This window comes from Petromyzon marinus, unplaced genomic scaffold (assembly GCF_048934315.1).
Source record: "Petromyzon marinus isolate PM22_M1 ecotype Great Lakes invasive population unplaced genomic scaffold, UKy_Petmar_22M1.pri1.0 PM_Scaffold_7, whole genome shotgun sequence".
Taxonomy (NCBI): domain Eukaryota; kingdom Metazoa; phylum Chordata; class Hyperoartia; order Petromyzontiformes; family Petromyzontidae; genus Petromyzon; species Petromyzon marinus.
In genome coordinates, this window is record NW_027423677.1 from 588,018 (window position 1) to 595,364 (window position 7,347).

General features: G+C 46.7%; 1 long non-coding RNA gene across 1 annotated transcript in view; it reads right to left on the reverse strand.

The window, feature by feature from the left end:
* Window positions 1-6,464, reverse strand: part of LOC142923780 (uncharacterized) — a 71,334-nt gene extending 64,870 nt beyond the window's left edge. The window contains exons 1-2 of the long non-coding RNA XR_012940834.1: window positions 5,921-6,464; window positions 4,962-5,040 (exon numbers count right to left, since the gene is read on the reverse strand). This is a non-coding gene — a long non-coding RNA (uncharacterized LOC142923780). The remainder of the gene's footprint in view (window positions 1-4,961; window positions 5,041-5,920) is intronic.
* Between the last annotated feature and the right edge of the window lie 883 nt (window positions 6,465-7,347).

Consider the following 7,347-nt stretch of genomic DNA (forward strand, 5'->3'; position numbering starts at 1 on the left):
TGACAATAACCAAAAACACACGGCCAAGGCAACAAAGGAGTGGCTTAAGCAGAAGCACATTAAGGTCCTGGAGTGGCCTAGCCAGTCTCCAGACCTTAATCCCATAGAAAATCTGTGGAGGGAGCTGAAGGTTCGAGTTGCCAAACGTCAGCCTCGAAACCTTAATGACTTGGAGAAGATCTGCAAAGAGGAGTGGGACAAAATCCCTCCTGAGATGTGTGCAAACCTGGTGGCTAACTACAAGAAACGTCTGACCTCTGTGATTGCCAACAAGGGTTTTGCCACCAAGTGCAGAGGGGTCAAATACTTATTTCCCTCATTAAATGCAAATAAATTTACAACATTTTTGACATGCGTTTTTCTGAATTTTTTTGTTGTTATTCTGTCTCTCACTGTTCAAATAAACCTACCACTAAAATTATAGACTGATCATTTCTTTGTCAGTGGGCAAACGTCCAAAATCAGCAGGGGATCAAATACTTTTTTCCCTCACTGTAGAGACCCACATACTTCTTCTCTCTCTACAAGATAAACATGACCAGTGTTTCTGCACTACGTATGGAGATGCAGTGGCATTTAGACGCCGCTGTGTGAATCCATACTGTAGATATTTCATGCCTTCATGACCCTCTACCTACTCACACCCCCCCTCACCCCCCTCGCCACCTGACCCCCTTCATCCCCCTCCGTGACGTCATTAACATCATCGGCACTCATTCAACCATTCTGAGAACGAACGCGCACTGGAAGAGGTGAAAGCGCAGTCCGAGCTTGTGCACGATTCGCCTTCCTCGCACCCTTACCGCACCTTCCCCTCACCCCACAGCCGCAAGGTGATGCACCACTGCTGGAGCCACGCGCCGTTAGAGCGCCCCACGTTTGAGGCGATCCTCGCAGAGCTGAGACCGGCCTCCAACGATGACAAGATCTACAAAGGCGAAGAGGTCGGCTGGGAGCCGTCGTCCGTTCCGTCTGAGTACAGCTCCCTCACTTGCTAGGATCGCCCTCGTTACCCTGTCCACTCTAGGGGTGAATAGTTTATTTTATTATTTCAAAGATTACCGTGCTACACTTGTTTATTCAGGGAAGTCTCACTCTTTTGCAGGAGGGTCCTGTCCAGCTTTCACAGAAGGGGGCGATGTTGCCACGGTGTGTAATCCCTGTTTAAGTAATTTGCAAGTAAAATCTCACTGTTAGTATTGGTTGTTCTTTTTTGAAAGCTGAGAACCCTGAGAAAACGGCGTGCACAACAGGGGAAGAACATGCAAAGTCCACAAACTCTCACTTACACGCCAAGACTAAGATCCCCCCATGTAACAGACTGTTGGGTAAGTGCCGTTATGAGCACTTATGCAGGCCAGCACAGCATATGGGGTTTGTCTCTGCCAGTGCTGATGTTTTCACAATGCACCAAGTACTCATTTGAGGCCAAGGGTAGGTCCAGGAATGGTTCAGATAATTGCCACTGGTGTTGGCCATGAGCAGGAATTATACCAGGATTAATGGATTCATAGTACAGCTCGCTAACCCGCTGCATTAACGCTCCCCATAAACATCAGTAACATAAACAAACAACAGCTCGTACAAATACAAGAACAAATACAAGAACCCCCCCCCCCCCCCCCATAAGGTACATCGTGTTGTTTTGATTTCACGACTCGGCGCGACTCGCGAATACTCAAAGCGAGATGCTCGTGGTTAGTAAACAGGTGTCCAGTAGTCAATCCGTGTTTACTAAAATCTCGTGGTTGGTAAATTAGCGGTTGGCAATGGATTCCTGTACATGTATGCCTCTACTTACGAAAGGGATGCGTTCTTCGAAAAACGCACGTAAAACAAAATATCGTAAATCGGAATGGCTTTTCCCATTAATTGAATACGAAAAACTTGCGATGTGTTTCAGACAGTCATTTCTACTATAAACCCAAAATAAACACCAACATTTCACAATGCAAAAAATAATAAAGAACAAATATTACAACGGTTGAATAATAATCAATTTAAAACAAAAATAATTAACATCTTCAAGGAACTCACCAAAAGATCTGCATGTTGGAATGACTGGAGAGGTGACGAGGCATTACTTTTGCACTATGGGGATACCGTGACACTGTCGTGGATGGATGACAGCTTTTTGCTTGATGATCTCATGGTGCGTGCCATGTGATATATTGTTTCCGCTGAAATCCTATTTCGTAAGTCGAAAAGTATCCTTAATTTGTCAATTTCGTTTTCACTAAATTTCGTGAATGGAACATTCATGAATCAAAACACAAAGATTTCCTGTACAACCAATATAGACTGTTGGGCCAAGTGCTGTCGTCAAGCACCTAATACAGAAAATAAAAAACACGTGCATTCATGCACAACCACGTACAAATACACGTCACAATTATAAGCACATGCTTTCAACAGAAATTACAAATGTTATATATTGTGCTTTAATGATTACATTTTATATTAGTGTGTCTTAATATTACACAGTAAATATCTTCAAGGACGACTCTTACAGTCCCATCATCACCACCATCATCACCAAATGTATCATTATCATCATCCTAACCATCTGTATAATAAATCACCATCTGTATCATCACCACCAAAGCAAAGACTCCCTGTATAGCCCGAATAGACTGTTGGGGCAAGTGCTGTTAGCGAGTACCTGTGAAGGTCAGCATGGCACACGAGGGGTGGGTGGCCAACACCACGCCCGGCCGCCTTTGTCTCCCCAGTAGTGATGTTTACACCACACCAGGTACTCATTTGAGGCTGAGTCGACCTAGGGGAGGTCCATGACCGGTTCAGAGAGTCGTTACCAGCGTTGGGCATGAGCGAGAATTTAACTCGGGTCGCCGGGTTCGTAGTGCAGCGTGCTAAACGCTACACTACCGCTACCCACCACCTGTATCACCATCATCTTCCAGAGTTAATACATTTCATGTCAATAGCTGGAAATGCTTGTAGTTGTAATAAAAAAAATGCATAAGTAGTTGTCACTCACTCACCCACACTCAAACGGTCAGAAAGGACTGAAAGATGAAATATCTTCAGAACCCTACATCCTGAAACTAAACTAATTATTTCAATTTTACCAAGAAAGGCCCACTGAGCTATATCGCACACTCAGGAGTCCTGATTCCACTTCTGGGAGTCTCAAGTCCAACGCCATGGAATTGTATATGTTTAAACATGTGCGTGCATGTGTGATTGTGTGCACGTATGTGTGCATGCATGCCTTCATAAGCGCATGCGTGTATGCACGTGCGTGTGTATGCACGTGCGTGTGTAAAATAACTTTAGCCATGACATTTGGGATATGTTAGGTTTAGGGTTAAGAGCTTTGCGCACATAAACAGGTGGGTGTGTTAACTCACCAGTGTGTAGCTCACCTCACCGGTGAGCTGGTGTGTACGCTATCTAATCTGTAAGCTTACGACTGTGTGTGTGCACACTAGTGTGTAAGCTCACTGATGTCTAAACCTGCTGGTGTGTGGCCTCACTAATGTGCAGCACATTTTGTGGAAGCTCACTAGTGTGCTTGCACACGAGTGTGCCGGTGAGTGTGATTGTGTGTGAGTGTGCGGTGAGTGTGTGTAAATTTGTGTGAGTGCGTGTGTGAGTGTGTGTGAGTGAATGAGTGCGGTGTGAGTGTGTGTGAGTGTGTGTGAATGCGGTGTGAGTGCGGTGTGTGTGAGTGTGCAGTCAGAGTGTTGGTAAGTGAGTGTGCGGTGAGTGTGTGTGAATGTGCAGTAAGTGTGCCGGTGAGTGCGTGGTGAGTGTGCAGTGAGGGTCCAGTGAGTGTGTGAATGTGCAGTCAGTGTGCCGGTAAGTGAGTGTGCGGTGAATGTGGTGTGTGTGAGTGTGCCGGTGAGTGTGTGGTGAGTGTGTGGCTTGACGTGTCTCCGTATCAGTCTTACTCAGCCACCCCCTTACTTGCCCACGCGTAGATCCGTCCTGCCCACCAGACAGCTACATGCGATTCAAATGTCCACGTACACATGACATCACGTTGCGATGCGCATGTGTGACATACATGTGCCACGTGTTGCACACACTACGCACGTCCCATGCACAAAGGGCATGCCTTACAAGTGATGACCACGCGATGCAGGTGCTTGCCTTGTAGATGTCACGTACCCGTGACGCACGTGGCCCGTGCGCGTGACGCGCGTGCTCCGCGCTGCCGTGTGCTTTGACCAGGGCCGTCCATAGGGGGTGCGTGGGCCCCCCCCCGATGCCTTCAAACTAAACCGGAAGCATTACATGTGACACTGATGTCTACACGTGGGGCCTCCCCCGAAGCGCGGGGCCCGGGATAGTCGGTCCAATTTGCCGGACACTCGGGGACGACTCTTGATTTGGCATACGCGACGCGCACGTTGTGTGCGCTGTGCGTGGGGTGACTGGCCCGATGTGCGTGCCAGGCAGGGCAAGGGGGACTGCCATTGATTGTCGAGACCTTTTGTATGGGTGACGAGATGAACGCCCAAATTCAACGCAGGCCGCCACACAAGGGCTGCACATTTCAATGTTGAGCAGGTCCCTGTGTGTCCGTGCGTGTGGGTCCCTGTGTGTGTGTGTTGTTTCTGTGTGCGTTATGTGAGGGTAGCAGTGACGCAGTGGATAGTACGCTACGCTCCGAACCCCGCAAACATGCGAGTTGGAGTCCCGCTCATGGCCAACACCAATAACGATTATTTATCTGAACTGGTCCTGGGTCGATTCAACCTCAAATGAATACCTGGAGCGGTGTGTGTAATACGTCACCACTTGGGAGACAAAGGCGGCCGGGTTTGGTGTTGGCCACCTACCCCCTGGTATACCATGCCGACCTTCATTGGTGCTTGCGAACAGCACTTGCCACAACAGTCTGTTAAGGCTATATGGGGGATCTTCGTCTCTGTAGTGGGAAACTCGTAGGTGTGTGCATGTGTGAAGGGAAACCTGTACTGCTGTCGTACGTTGTGACCGGGCGAGGCCAATTTCCGTCCTCATGGTCTGCCACGGCGTCCTGGTCTTCGTACTGCTGCTTGTTTTTGGCTGTAATGACACCCAACATGGACAACCCCATCACCTGCGTTCAAACAAGTGTTACACAGTATGAACAACATGCGCAATAAAGCAACCACAAAGCACATACACTTTTAAATATAAAAGCACTGGGGGTCTAGTACTGTAGTCACCAATCCGTGTGTATTATTTATTTATTTGTTGGTCATTCTGATGGCAGCACAAACAGAAGCTGCATCCATAACTTCTCAATCCCCACAGTCCCAGGCCAAGGTCCATTCGTGGAATACAAATATTTACTGATTAGAGGGTGTTTTTGTTTGTTTGGGTTAGATCGCGTAAATCTTAGTAAAGTTTGTCACGTAAACAAAACATGCCAATTAGTGACTATTTCAGCACATCGGTGTGTTGGAGAGTAAACCCACAACATTTACAATTCAAGTACCGTGACGTTTCGCCTGTAACTACAACAACAACCCGCCTCGTCAGGTGACAGCCAGAGTTGTGGTGAAATCCTTCCCCTGTTTCGGTCTTTAATAGACGTAGACGGGGGATAAATGTGACGTCGTCGCTTGTAAGCAGATCCGATACGAAGACGGGGGGGGGGTAATGTATTGATGTAAATTACAATGGATATCTGTTATTGATTGGGTTATTCGCAGTTAATCAACATACATAATTGTTACTCCTGCTATTATGGATTGACTCAAGCAGCTAGCGAAGGATGCTAGGTTTAGTAATATATGTTATATATGTCGCTATTGTTAACTTTCAATCACATGTCTTATGATCACTGTTGCATTGTTTTTATAGCATTATTTTAGTAACTTCTAGAAAGGTTTAGTTTAGCCTGATTTTTACATAGTGGACACTGTGTGTGTGTGTGCTGCGAGCTGAGTGGTGGAGGTACCTGGCAACAGTTGAACCGAGCCCGCTCGGCCTCTTCATCCGTGGCGACCAGGGTACAATCGTTACTATATTCTTGGTTCTTTCAGGTAAGGTCACGTAGATAGAAAATAATAACAATAAAATAAAAATAAATTAAAACAAAAAACCCACGACGTTTCGATCGCAACACGTGATGAAGACCGCTTGTGTTGCCACCTAAACCTCGTGGATTTTTTGCCTTCACTTAAAATGTTATTTTCTATCTACGTGACTTTACCGAAAGAACCAAAAATATGAATTCCTGCAAGTTACGAAAGTTTAAAGTAAAAATTTGACAGTCGTGTAACTAATCAGGCCTGGAGGATACAGTGGACCACGTGGTTTCCGGGGTTCGTTACCTTAACAAGTGACGTCACTTCCCTAGCAACGGTCGATCGTTACAGACGGAGGTGGACGCGCGCTCTGTGTGCTTAACGATCGCATTCGGGAGCACACTTCAACAACGTTGTCAGTGAACATCGATAACGCGGTTAAATTACTTCGTAAACCTCATTGACAAACATCCGTGAGGTTGAACACTTCATTAACACAGTTAACGAAATCTATTGACAAAACGTGGCCATCCGTGACTTCTCGTTCTGCCTTCAAGGCGATGTCTTCCGTGAGTACATCCACACGCGCGCTGTATCAGGATAACATTAATCTGAGAGAACATCTATATGTGAATGTGTGTCTGTTCGAAATGTTTAATGATGAGGACGGTAATGATGATGGTGGTGGTGGTTGTAAGCTGTGATATGATTAGAGTCTCACGTGCGCTGCTGTGATTTTGTTGCAGGGTGGAGAGATGAGCAAGCCGACGGGAAGTGAGTACTGTAATTCCACACACAGACATACACACAGACACATGCACCTGTATACAAAGACAGATCCCCGTATAGCCTTAACAGACTATTGAGTCAAGTGCTGTTAGCGAGTTAGCACCTATGATGGGGTGGGTGGTCAGCACCGCATCCGGATGCCTTTGTCTCCCCACATTTGATGTTTATACGTTGCACGAGGTACTATTTTAAGTTTGAGTAGATGTAGGAGACGCACACGACCGGTTTTATTTATTAGTCACTGATGGTTGTGAATGGGAATCGAACTCAGGTCGATCCCCACAGACACAACTGCTCCCAACCACTCATACAGACACTGCACATAGACACAAACAAAGACAGAAATCTTGTGTATAGCCTTGAAACACTGTAGGAGCAAGTGCTGTTAGTGAGCACCTATGACGGCCGGCACCGCACACGAGGGGTGGGTTGCCAGCACCACACTTGTCCGTCTTTGTCTCCCAAGTGGCGATGTTTACACACCGTATCAGATACTTATTTGAGGCTGAGTGGACCTAGGGGAGGCCCCTAACCGACTCAGATAACAACAACAGCCCTCATTCGCCAC